The 12,235-nt window shown below is 39.8% G+C and overlaps 12 non-coding genes across 12 annotated transcripts; all 12 read right to left on the bottom strand.

Moving 5' to 3' along the window:
- Positions 1–453: 453 nt before the first annotated feature.
- trnal-uag (transfer RNA leucine (anticodon UAG)) lies at positions 454–535 on the bottom strand. The gene has a single exon. It is a non-coding gene; the product is annotated as a tRNA-Leu (tRNA).
- An 842-nt stretch (positions 536–1,377) lies between these two features.
- Positions 1,378–1,459, bottom strand: trnal-uag (transfer RNA leucine (anticodon UAG)). Its single transcript has one exon. It is a non-coding gene; the product is annotated as a tRNA-Leu (tRNA).
- A 1,767-nt stretch (positions 1,460–3,226) lies between these two features.
- Positions 3,227–3,308, bottom strand: trnal-uag (transfer RNA leucine (anticodon UAG)). The gene has a single exon. It is a non-coding gene; the product is annotated as a tRNA-Leu (tRNA).
- Positions 3,309–4,149: 841 nt separating this feature from the next.
- Positions 4,150–4,231, bottom strand: trnal-uag (transfer RNA leucine (anticodon UAG)). Its single transcript has one exon. It is a non-coding gene; the product is annotated as a tRNA-Leu (tRNA).
- An 842-nt stretch (positions 4,232–5,073) lies between these two features.
- trnal-uag (transfer RNA leucine (anticodon UAG)) lies at positions 5,074–5,155 on the bottom strand. Its single transcript has one exon. It is a non-coding gene; the product is annotated as a tRNA-Leu (tRNA).
- Positions 5,156–5,997: 842 nt separating this feature from the next.
- On the bottom strand, positions 5,998–6,079 carry trnal-uag (transfer RNA leucine (anticodon UAG)). Its single transcript has one exon. It is a non-coding gene; the product is annotated as a tRNA-Leu (tRNA).
- Positions 6,080–6,921: 842 nt separating this feature from the next.
- On the bottom strand, positions 6,922–7,003 carry trnal-uag (transfer RNA leucine (anticodon UAG)). The gene has a single exon. It is a non-coding gene; the product is annotated as a tRNA-Leu (tRNA).
- Positions 7,004–7,845: 842 nt separating this feature from the next.
- On the bottom strand, positions 7,846–7,927 carry trnal-uag (transfer RNA leucine (anticodon UAG)). The gene has a single exon. It is a non-coding gene; the product is annotated as a tRNA-Leu (tRNA).
- Positions 7,928–8,770: 843 nt separating this feature from the next.
- trnal-uag (transfer RNA leucine (anticodon UAG)) lies at positions 8,771–8,852 on the bottom strand. Its single transcript has one exon. It is a non-coding gene; the product is annotated as a tRNA-Leu (tRNA).
- An 844-nt stretch (positions 8,853–9,696) lies between these two features.
- On the bottom strand, positions 9,697–9,778 carry trnal-uag (transfer RNA leucine (anticodon UAG)). Its single transcript has one exon. It is a non-coding gene; the product is annotated as a tRNA-Leu (tRNA).
- An 844-nt stretch (positions 9,779–10,622) lies between these two features.
- On the bottom strand, positions 10,623–10,704 carry trnal-uag (transfer RNA leucine (anticodon UAG)). Its single transcript has one exon. It is a non-coding gene; the product is annotated as a tRNA-Leu (tRNA).
- Positions 10,705–11,548: 844 nt separating this feature from the next.
- Positions 11,549–11,630, bottom strand: trnal-uag (transfer RNA leucine (anticodon UAG)). The gene has a single exon. It is a non-coding gene; the product is annotated as a tRNA-Leu (tRNA).
- Positions 11,631–12,235: the final 605 nt, after the last annotated feature.

Genomic DNA, 12,235 nt, shown 5'->3' with positions numbered 1-12,235 from the left:
GAGGGAGAAATAATTCAACATTTGTGATAATGGATGCTTAATCTTCAGAAACAAGTCCATGTGAGTATGGACGAAAAGGATACTGACATCCTGCTGATCCAAATCATTAACAACTAGCAGAGAATGGTTTCAATCCATCGATCTCTGGGTTATGGGCCCAGCACGCTTCCGCTGCGCCACTCTGCTCACCTTTTGTGGCTCCAGGGCTTTCAAATCTGTGGCTTACTACTTGTAGGAATCTTTGGAACATGTGCAAATTTATATTTCAGCAGTTTACAGGTTGCAAAGTTAAGCATTTGGAAGACCTTGTAGATACTTTCTTTATAGTGATTTTCCAATTACCTCCAGAAAACTTTAAGGTATCCATTTTAGCAATAAAGGGAGAAGACATTTTCTTTGAATAATATGTAATCTTAGAACAAGGCTACTTGAGTATGTATTGTATTATTCAAATGGCAGTGGTGGGATTTGAACCCACGCCTCCTGAGAGACTGGAGCCTAAATCCAGCGCCTTAGACCACTCGGCCACACTACCTGAAAATGTCATTCTATCTTGCCGTCAATCAGCAAGTGAAGAAGGCAAATGGGTAGGATAAATTGAGATGATTCACTGAAGCTTCTGCTGTGCAACTCTGCTTGCCACTTCTGGTCCTGCGGCTTGCTAATCTCTGGTTATCTAATCGTGGGAATCTATAGGAACCTTTGGGATACAATCATTAAGAAGTTTAAGGTGTTTCAAATGTTAAGTACATTTGTTTCTATTAATTCTCCAAATTCCCTTGAGGAATCTGGAAGATAAATCTAAATAAGTAACCATATAGCCAAAGGAGTTTCATTAAAACCAAATAGTTGTCACAAGGTGTTCCTGCAACAATGTTTCCATCAGCTTCTTGTGAAAAATATATGGAGTCAACTTCAGCACTGGAGGGAGAAATAATTCAACATTTGTGATAATGGATGCTTAATCTTCAGAAACAAGTCCATGTGAGTATGGACGAAAAGGATACTGACATCCTGCTGATCCAAATCATTAACAACTAGCAGAGAATTGTTTCAATCCATCGATCTCTGGGTTATGGGCCCAGCACGCTTCCGCTGCGCCACTCTGCTCACCTTTTGTGGCTCCAGGGCTTTCAAATCTGTGGCTTACTACTTGTAGGAATCTTTGGAACATGTGCACATTTATATTTCAGCAGTTTACAGGTTGCAAAGTTAAGCATTTGGAAGACCTTGTAGATACTTTCTTTATAGTGATTTTCCAATTACCTCCAGGAAACTTTAAGGTATCCATTTTAGCAATAAAAGGAGAAGACATTTTCTTTGAATAATATGTAATCTCAGAACAAGGCTACTTGAGTATGTATTGTATTATTCAAATGGCAGTGGTGGGATTTGAACCCACGCCTCCTGAGAGACTGGAGCCTAAATCCAGCGCCTTAGACCACTCGGCCACACTACCTGAAAATGTCATTCTATCTTGCCGTCAATCAGCAAGTGAAGAAGGCAAATGGGTAGGATAAATTGAGATGATTCACTGAAGCTTCTGCTGTGCAACTCTGCTTGCCACTTCTGGTCCTGCGGCTTGCTAATCTCTGGTTATCTAATCGTGGGAATCTATAGGAACCTTTGGGAGACAATCATTAAGAAGTTTAAGGTGTTTCAAATGTTAAGTACATTTGTTTCTATTAATTCTCCAAATTCCCTTGAGGAATCTGGAAGATAAATCTAAATAAGTAACCATATAGCCAAAGGAGTTTCATTAAAACCAAATAGTTGTCACAAGGTGTTCCTGCAACAATGTTTCCATCAGCTTCTTGTGAAAAATATATGGAGTCAACTTCAGCACTGGAGGGAGAAATAATTCAACATTTGTGATAATGGATGCTTAATCTTCAGAAACAAGTCCATGTGAGTATGGACGAAAAGGATACTGACATCCTGCTGATCCAAATCATTAACAACTAGCAGAGAATTGTTTCAATCCATCGATCTCTGGGTTATGGGCCCAGCACGCTTCCGCTGCGCCACTCTGCTCACCTTTTGTGGCTCCAGGGCTTTCAAATCTGTGGCTTACTACTTGTAGGAATCTTTGGAACATGTGCAAATTTATATTTCAGCAGTTTACAGGTTGCAAAGTTAAGCATTTGGAAGACCTTGTAGAGACTTTCTTTATAGTGATTTTCCAATTACCTCCAGAAAACTTTAAGGTATCCATTTTAGCAATAAAGGGAGAAGACATTTTCTTTGAATAATATGTAATCCTTAGAACAAGGCTACTTGAGTATGTATTGTATTATTCAAATGGCAGTGGTGGATTTGAACCCACATCTCCTGAGAGACTGAAGCCTAAATGCAGCGCCTTAGACCACTCGGCCACACTACCTGAAAATGTCATTCTATCTTGCCGTCAATCAGCAAGTGAAGAAGGCAAATGGGTAGGATAAATTGAGATGATTCACTGAAGCTTCTGCTGTGCAACTCTGCTTGCCACTTCTGTTCCTGCGGCTTGCTAATCTCTGGTTATCTAATCGTGGGAATCTATAGGAACCTTTGGGATACAATCATTAAGAAGTTTAAGGTGTTTCAAATATTAAGTACATTTGTTTCTGTTAATTCTCCAAATTCCCTTGAGGAATCTGGAAGATAAGTCTAAATAAGTAACCATATAGCCAAAGGAGTTTCATTGAAACCAAATAGTTGTCACAAGGTGTTCCTGCAACAATGTTTCCATCAGCTTCTTGTGAAAAATATATGGAGTCAACTTCAGCACTGGAGGGAGAAATAATTCAACATTTGTGATAATGGATGCTTAATCTTCAGAAACAAGTCCATGTGAGTATGGACGAAAAGGATACTGACATCCTGCTGATCCAAATCATTAACAACTAGCAGAGAATGGTTTCAATCCATTCGATCTCTGGGTTATGGGCCCAGCACGCTTCCGCTGCGCCACTCTGCTCACCTTTTGTGGCTCCAGGGCTTTCAAATCTGTGGCTTACTACTTGTAGGAATCTTTGGAACATGTGCACATTTATATTTCAGCAGTTTACAGGTTGCAAAGTTAAGCATTTGGAAGACCTTGTAGATACTTTCTTTATAGTGATTTTCCAATTACCTCCAGGAAACTTTAAGGTATCCATTTTAGCAATAAAGGAGAAGACATTTTCTTTGAATAATATGTAATCTCTAGAACAAGGCTACTTGAGTATGTATTGTATTATTCAAATGGCAGTGGTGGGATTTGAACCCACGCCTCCTGAGAGACTGGAGCCTAAATCCAGCGCCTTAGACCACTCGGCCACACTACCTGAAGATGTCATTCTATCTTGCCGTCAATCAGCAAGTGAAGAAGGCAAATGGGTAGGATAAATTGAGATGATTCACTGAAGCTTCTGCTGTGCAACTCTGCTTGCCACTTCTGGTCCTGCGGCTTGCTAATCTCTGGTTATCTAATCGTGGGAATCTATAGGAACCTTTGGGAGACAATCATTAAGAAGTTTAAGGTGTTTCAAATGTTAAGTACATTTGTTTCTATTAATTCTCCAAATTCCCTTGAGGAATCTGGAAGATAAATCTAAATAAGTAACCATATAGCCAAAGGAGTTTCATTAAAACCAAATAGTTGTCACAAGGTGTTCCTGCAACAATGTTTCCATCAGCTTCTTGTGAAAAATATATGGAGTCAACTTCAGCACTGGAGGGAGAAATAATTCAACATTTGTGATAATGGATGCTTAATCTTCAGAAACAAGTCCATGTGAGTATGGACGAAAAGGATACTGACATCCTGCTGATCCAAATCATTAACAACTAGCAGAGAATTGTTTCAATCCATCGATCTCTGGGTTATGGGCCCAGCACGCTTCCGCTGCGCCACTCTGCTCACCTTTTGTGGCTCCAGGGCTTTCAAATCTGTGGCTTACTACTTGTAGGAATCTTTGGAACATGTGCAAATTTATATTTCAGCAGTTTACAGGTTGCAAAGTTAAGCATTTGGAAGACCTTGTAGATACTTTCTTTATAGTGATTTTCCAATTACCTCCAGGAAACTTTAAGGTATCCATTTTAGCAATAAAGGAGAAGACTTTTTCTTTGAATAATATGTAATCTCAGAACAAGGCTACTTGAGTATGTATTGTATTATTCAAATGGCAGTGGTGGGATTTGAACCCACGCCTCCTGAGAGACTGGAGCCTAAATCCAGCGCCTTAGACCACTCGGCCACACTACCTGAAAATGTCATTCTATCTTGCCGTCAATCAGCAAGTGAAGAAGGCAAATGGGTAGGATAAATTGAGATGATTCACTGAAGCTTCTGCTGTGCAACTCTGCTTGCCACTTCTGGTCCTGCGGCTTGCTAATCTCTGGTTATCTAATCGTGGGAATCTATAGGAACCTTTGGGAGACAATCATTAAGAAGTTTAAGGTGTTTCAAATGTTAAGTACATTTGTTTCTATTAATTCTCCAAATTCCCTTTAGGAATCTGGAAGATAAATCTAAATAAGTAACCATATAGCCAAAGGAGTTTCATTAAAACCAAATAGTTGTCACAAGGTGTTCCTGCAACAATGTTTCCATCAGCTTCTTGTGAAAAATATATGGAGTCAACTTCAGCACTGGAGGGAGAAATAATTCAACATTTGTGATAATGGATGCTTAATCTTCAGAAACAAGTCCATGTGAGTATGGACGAAAAGGATACTGACATCCTGCTGATCCAAATCATTAACAACTAGCAGAGAATTGTTTCAATCCATCGATCTCTGGGTTATGGGCCCAGCACGCTTCCGCTGCGCCACTCTGCTCACCTTTTGTGGCTCCAGGGCTTTCAAATCTGTGGCTTACTACTTGTAGGAATCTTTGGAACATGTGCAAATTTATATTTCAGCAGTTTACAGGTTGCAAAGTTAAGCATTTGGAAGACCTTGTAGATACTTTCTTTATAGTGATTTTCCAATTACCTCCAGGAAACTTTAAGGTATCCATTTTAGCAATAAAGGGAGAAGACATTTTCTTTGAATAATATGTAATCTTAGAACAAGGCTACTTGAGTATGTATTGTATTATTCAAATGGCAGTGGTGGGATTTGAACCCACGCCTCCTGAGAGACTGGAGCCTAAATCCAGCGCCTTAGACCACTCGGCCACACTACCTGAAAATGTCATTCTATCTTGCCGTCAATCAGCAAGTGAAGAAGGCAAATGGGTAGGATAAATTGAGATGATTCACTGAAGCTTCTGCTGTGCAACTCTGCTTGCCACTTCTGGTCCTGCGGCTTGCTAATCTCTGGTTATCTAATCGTGGGAATCTATAGGAACCTTTGGGAGACAATCATTAAGAAGTTTAAGGTGTTTCAAATATTAAGTACATTTGTTTCTATTAATTCTCCAAATTCCCTTTAGGAATCTGGAAGATAAGTCTAAATAAGTAACCATATAGCCAAAGGAGTTTCATTGAAACCAAATAGTTGTCACAAGGTGTTCCTGCAACAATGTTTCCATCAGCTTCTTGTGAAAAATATATGGAGTCAACTTCAGCACTGGAGGGAGAAATAATTCAACATTTGTGATAATGGATGCTTAATCTTCAGAAACAAGTCCATGTGAGTATGGACGAAAAGGATACTGACATCCTGCTGATCCAAATCATTAACAACTAGCAGAGAATTGTTTCAATCCATCGATCTCTGGGTTATGGGCCCAGCACGCTTCCGCTGCGCCACTCTGCTCACCTTTTGTGGCTCCAGGGCTTTCAAATCTGTGGCTTACTACTTGTAGGAATCTTTGGAACATGTGCAAATTTATATTTCAGCAGTTTACAGGTTGCAAAGTTAAGCATTTGGAAGACCTTGTAGATACTTTCTTTATAGTGATTTTCCAATTACCTCCAGGAAACTTTAAGGTATCCATTTTAGCAATAAAAGGAGAAGACATTTTCTTTGAATAATATGTAATCTTAGAACAAGGCTACTTGAGTATGTATTGTATTATTCAAATGGCAGTGGTGGGATTTGAACCCACGCCTCCTGAGAGACTGGAGCCTAAATCCAGCGCCTTAGACCACTCGGCCACACTACCTGAAAATGTCATTCTATCTTGCCGTCAATCAGCAAGTGAAGAAGGCAAATGGGTAGGATAAATTGAGATGATTCACTGAAGCTTCTGCTGTGCAACTCTGCTTGCCACTTCTGGTCCTGCGGCTTGCTAATCTCTGGTTATCTAATCGTGGGAATCTATAGGAACCTTTGGGAGACAATCATTAAGAAGTTTAAGGTGTTTCAAATATTAAGTACATTTGTTTCTAGTTAATTCTCCAAATTCCCTTGAGGAATCTGGAAGATAAGTCTAAATAAGTAACCATATAGCCAAAGGAGTTTCATTGAAACCAAATAGTTGTCACAAGGTGTTCCTGCAACAATGTTTCCATCAGCTTCTTGTGAAAAATATATGGAGTCAACTTCAGCACTGGAGGGAGAAATAATTCAACATTTGTGATAATGGATGCTTAATCTTCAGAAACAAGTCCATGTGAGTATGGACGAAAAGGATACTGACATCCTGCTGATCCAAATCATTAACAACTAGCAGAGAATTGTTTCAATCCATCGATCTCTGGGTTATGGGCCCAGCACGCTTCCGCTGCGCCACTCTGCTCACCTTTTGTGGCTCCAGGGCTTTCAAATCTGTGGCTTACTACTTGTAGGAATCTTTGGAACATGTGCAAATTTATATTTCAGCAGTTTACAGGTTGCAAAGTTAAGCATTTGGAAGACCTTGTAGAGACTTTCTTTATAGTGATTTTCCAATTACCTCCAGAAACTTTAAGGTATCCATTTTAGCAATAAAGGGAGAAGACATTTTCTTTGAATAATATGTAATCTTAGAACAAGGCTACTTGAGTATGTATTGTATTATTCAAATGGCAGTGGTGGGATTTGAACCCACATCTCCTGAGAGACTGAAGCCTAAATGCAGCGCCTTAGACCACTCGGCCACACTACCTGAAAATGTCATTCTATCTTGCCGTCAATCAGCAAGTGAAGAAGGCAAATGGGTAGGATAAATTGAGATGATTCACTGAAGCTTCTGCTGTGCAACTCTGCTTGCCACTTCTGGTCCTGCGGCTTGCTAATCTCTGGTTATCTAATCGTGGGAATCTATAGGAACCTTTGGGAGACAATCATTAAGAAGTTTAAGGTGTTTCAAATATTAAGTACATTTGTTTCTATTAATTCTCCAAATTCCCTTGAGGAATCTGGAAGATAAGTCTAAATAAGTAACCATATAGCCAAAGGAGTTTCATTGAAACCAAATAGTTGTCACAAGGTGTTCCTGCAACAATGTTTCCATCAGCTTCTTGTGAAAAATATATGGAGTCAACTTCAGCACTGGAGGGAGAAATAATTCAACATTTGTGATAATGGATGCTTAATCTTCAGAAACAAGTCCATGTGAGTATGGACGAAAAGGATACTGACATCCTGCTGATCCAAATCATTAACAACTAGCAGAGAATGGTTTCAATCCATTCGATCTCTGGGTTATGGGCCCAGCACGCTTCCGCTGCGCCACTCTGCTCACCTTTTGTGGCTCCAGGGCTTTCAAATCTGTGGCTTACTACTTGTAGGAATCTTTGGAACATGTGCAAATTTATATTTCAGCAGTTTACAGGTTGCAAAGTTAAGCATTTGGAAGACCTTGTAGATACTTTCTTTATAGTGATTTTCCAATTACCTCCAGGAAACTTTAAGGTATCCATTTTAGCAATAAAGGAGAAGACATTTTCTTTGAATAATATGTAATCTTAGAACAAGGCTACTTGAGTATGTATTGTATTATTCAAATGGCAGTGGTGGGATTTGAACCCACGCCTCCTGAGAGACTGGAGCCTAAATCCAGCGCCTTAGACCACTCGGCCACACTACCTGAAAATGTCATTCTATCTTGCCGTCAATCAGCAAGTGAAGAAGGCAAATGGGTAGGATAAATTGAGATGATTCACTGAAGCTTCTGCTGTGCAACTCTGCTTGCCACTTCTGGTCCTGCGGCTTGCTAATCTCTGGTTATCTAATCGTGGGAATCTATAGGAACCTTTGGGAGACAATCATTAAGAAGTTTAAGGTGTTTCAAATATTAAGTACATTTGTTTCTATTAATTCTCCAAATTCCCTTGAGGAATCTGGAAGATAAGTCTAAATAAGTAACCATATAGCCAAAGGAGTTTCATTGAAACCAAATAGTTGTCACAAGGTGTTCCTGCAACAATGTTTCCATCAGCTTCTTGTGAAAAATATATGGAGTCAACTTCAGCACTGGAGGGAGAAATAATTCAACATTTGTGATAATGGATGCTTAATCTTCAGAAACAAGTCCATGTGAGTATGGACGAAAAGGATACTGACATCCTGCTGATCCAAATCATTAACAACTAGCAGAGAATGGTTTCAATCCATCGATCTCTGGGTTATGGGCCCAGCACGCTTCCGCTGCGCCACTCTGCTCACCTTTTGTGGCTCCAGGGCTTTCAAATCTGTGGCTTACTACTTGTAGGAATCTTTGGAACATGTGCAAATTTATATTTCAGCAGTTTACAGGTTGCAAAGTTAAGCATTTGGAAGACCTTGTAGATACTTTCTTTATAGTGATTTTCCAATTACCTCCAGAAAACTTTAAGGTATCCATTTTAGCAATAAAGGGAGAAGACATTTTCTTTGAATAATATGTAATCCTTAGAACAAGGCTACTTGAGTATGTATTGTATTATTCAAATGGCAGTGGTGGGATTTGAACCCACATCTCCTGAGAGACTGAAGCCTAAATGCAGCGCCTTAGACCACTCGGCCACACTACCTGAAAATGTCATTCTATCTTGCCGTCAATCAGCAAGTGAAGAAGGCAAATGGGTAGGATAAATTGAGATGATTCACTGAAGCTTCTGCTGTGCAACTCTGCTTGCCACTTCTGGTCCTGCGGCTTGCTAATCTCTGGTTATCTAATCGTGGGAATCTATAGGAACCTTTGGGAGACAATCATTAAGAAGTTTAAGGTGTTTCAAATATTAAGTACATTTGTTTCTGTTAATTCTCCAAATTCCCTTGAGGAATCTGGAAGATAAGTCTAAATAAGTAACCATATAGCCAAAGGAGTTTCATTGAAACCAAATAGTTGTCACAAGGTGTTCCTGCAACAATGTTTCCATCAGCTTCTTGTGAAAAATATATGGAGTCAACTTCAGCACTGGAGGGAGAAATAATTCAACATTTGTGATAATGGATGCTTAATCTTCAGAAACAAGTCCATGTGAGTATGGACGAAAAGGATACTGACATCCTGCTGATCCAAATCATTAACAACTAGCAGAGAATGGTTTCAATCCATTCGATCCTCTGGGTTATGGGCCCAGCACGCTTCCGCTGCGCCACTCTGCTCACCTTTTGTGGCTCCAGGGCTTTCAAATCTGTGGCTTACTACTTGTAGGAATCTTTGGAACATGTGCACATTTATATTTCAGCAGTTTACAGGTTGCAAAGTTAAGCATTTGGAAGACCTTGTAGATACTTTCTTTATAGTGATTTTCCAATTACCTCCAGGAAACTTTAAGGTATCCATTTTAGCAATAAAAGGAGAAGACTTTTTCTTTGAATAATATGTAATCTTAGAACAAGGCTACTTGAGTATGTATTGTATTATTCAAATGGCAGTGGTGGGATTTGAACCCACGCCTCCTGAGAGACTGGAGCCTAAATCCAGCGCCTTAGACCACTCGGCCACACTACCTGAAGATGTCATTCTATCTTGCCGTCAATCAGCAAGTGAAGAAGGCAAATGGGTAGGATAAATTGAGATGATTCACTGAAGCTTCTGCTGTGCAACTCTGCTTGCCACTTCTGGTCCTGCGGCTTGCTAATCTCTGGTTATCTAATCGTGGGAATCTATAGGAACCTTTGGGAGACAATCATTAAGAAGTTTAAGGTGTTTCAAATATTAAGTACATTTGTTTCTGTTAATTCTCCAAATTCCCTTGAGGAATCTGGAAGATAAGTCTAAATAAGTAACCATATAGCCAAAGGAGTTTCATTGAAACCAAATAGTTGTCACAAGGTGTTCCTGCAACAATGTTTCCATCAGCTTCTTGTGAAAAATATATGGAGTCAACTTCAGCACTGGAGGGAGAAATAATTCAACATTTGTGATAATGGATGCTTAATCTTCAGAAACAAGTCCATGTGAGTATGGACGAAAAGGATACTGACATCCTGCTGATCCAAATCATTAACAACTAGCAGAGAATGGTTTCGAATCCATTCGATCTCTGGGTTATGGGCCCAGCACGCTTCCGCTGCGCCACTCTGCTCACCTTTTGTGGCTCCAGGGCTTTCAAATCTGTGGCTTACTACTTGTAGGAATCTTTGGAACATGTGCAAATTTATATTTCAGCAGTTTACAGGTTGCAAAGTTAAGCATTTGGAAGACCTTGTAGATACTTTCTTTATAGTGATTTTCCAATTACCTCCAGGAAACTTTAAGGTATCCATTTTAGCAATAAAGGGAGAAGACATTTTCTTTGAATAATATGTAATCTTAGAACAAGGCTACTTGAGTATGTATTGTATTATTCAAATGGCAGTGGTGGGATTTGAACCCACGCCTCCTGAGAGACTGGAGCCTAAATCCAGCGCCTTAGACCACTCGGCCACACTACCTGAAAATGTCATTCTATCTTGCCGTCAATCAGCAAGTGAAGAAGGCAAATGGGTAGGATAAATTGAGATTGATTCACTGAAGCTTCTGCTGTGCAACTCTGCTTGCCACTTCTGGTCCTGCGGCTTGCTAATCTCTGGTTATCTAATCGTGGGAATCTATAGGAACCTTTGGGAGACAATCATTAAGAAGTTTAAGGTGTTTCAAATATTAAGTACATTTGTTTCTGTTAATTCTCCAAATTCCCTTGAGGAATCTGGAAGATAAGTCTAAATAAGTAACCATATAGCCAAAGGAGTTTCATTGAAACCAAATAGTTGTCACAAGGTGTTCCTGCAACAATGTTTCCATCAGCTTCTTGTGAAAAATATATGGAGTCAACTTCAGCACTGGAGGGAGAAATAATTCAACATTTGTGATAATGGATGCTTAATCTTCAGAAACAAGTCCATGTGAGTATGGACGAAAAGGATACTGACATCCTGCTGATCCAAATCATTAACAACTAGCAGAGAATGGTTTCAATCCATCGACCTCTGGGTTATGGGCCCAGCACGCTTCCGCTGCGCCACTCTGCTCACCTTTTGTGGCTCCAGGGCTTTCAAATCTGTGGCTTACTACTTGTAGGAATCTTTGGAACATGTGCAAATTTATATTTCAGCAGTTTACAGGTTGCAAAGTTAAGCATTTGGAAGACCTTGTAGAGACTTTCTTTATAGTGATTTTCCAATTACCTCCAGGAAACTTTAAGGTATCCATTTTAGCAATAAAGGGAGAAGACATTTTCTTTGAATAATATGTAATCTTAGAACAATGGCTACTTGAGTATGTATTGTATTATTCAAATGGCAGTGGTGGGATTTGAACCCACGCCTCCTGAGAGACTGGAGCCTAAATCCAGCGCCTTAGACCACTCGGCCACACTACCTGAAAATGTCATTCTATCTTGCCGTCAATCAGCAAGTGAAGAAGGCAAATGGGTAGGATAAATTGAGATGATTCACTGAAGCTTCTGCTGTGCAACTCTGCTTGCCAATTCTGGTCCTGCGGCTTGCTAATCTCTGGTTATCTAATCGTGGGAATCTATAGGAACCTTTGGGAGACAATCATTAAGAAGTTTAAGGTGTTTCAAATATTAAGTACATTTGTTTCTATTAATTCTCCAAATTCCCTTGAGGAATCTGGAAGATAAGTCTAAATAAGTAACCATATAGCCAAAGGAGTTTCATTGAAACCAAATAGTTGTCACAAGGTGTTCCTGCAACAATGTTTCCATCAGCTTCTTGTGAAAAATATATGGAGTCAACTTCAGCACTGGAGGGAGAAATAATTCAACATTTGTGATAATGGATGCTTAATCTTCAGAAACAAGTCCATGTGAGTATGGACGAAAAGGATACTGACATCCTGCTGATCCAAATCATTAACAACTAGCAGAGAATGGTTTCAATCCATCGACCTCTGGGTTATGGGCCCAGCACGCTTCCGCTGCGCCACTCTGCTCACCTTTTGTGGCTCCAGGGCTTTCAAATC

Source organism: Cottoperca gobio, chromosome 10 (assembly GCF_900634415.1).
Source record: "Cottoperca gobio chromosome 10, fCotGob3.1, whole genome shotgun sequence".
Taxonomy (NCBI): domain Eukaryota; kingdom Metazoa; phylum Chordata; class Actinopteri; order Perciformes; family Bovichtidae; genus Cottoperca; species Cottoperca gobio.
The sequence above is the reverse complement of the archived record's forward strand: the minus strand, read 5'-3'. Positions and strand labels throughout refer to the sequence as shown.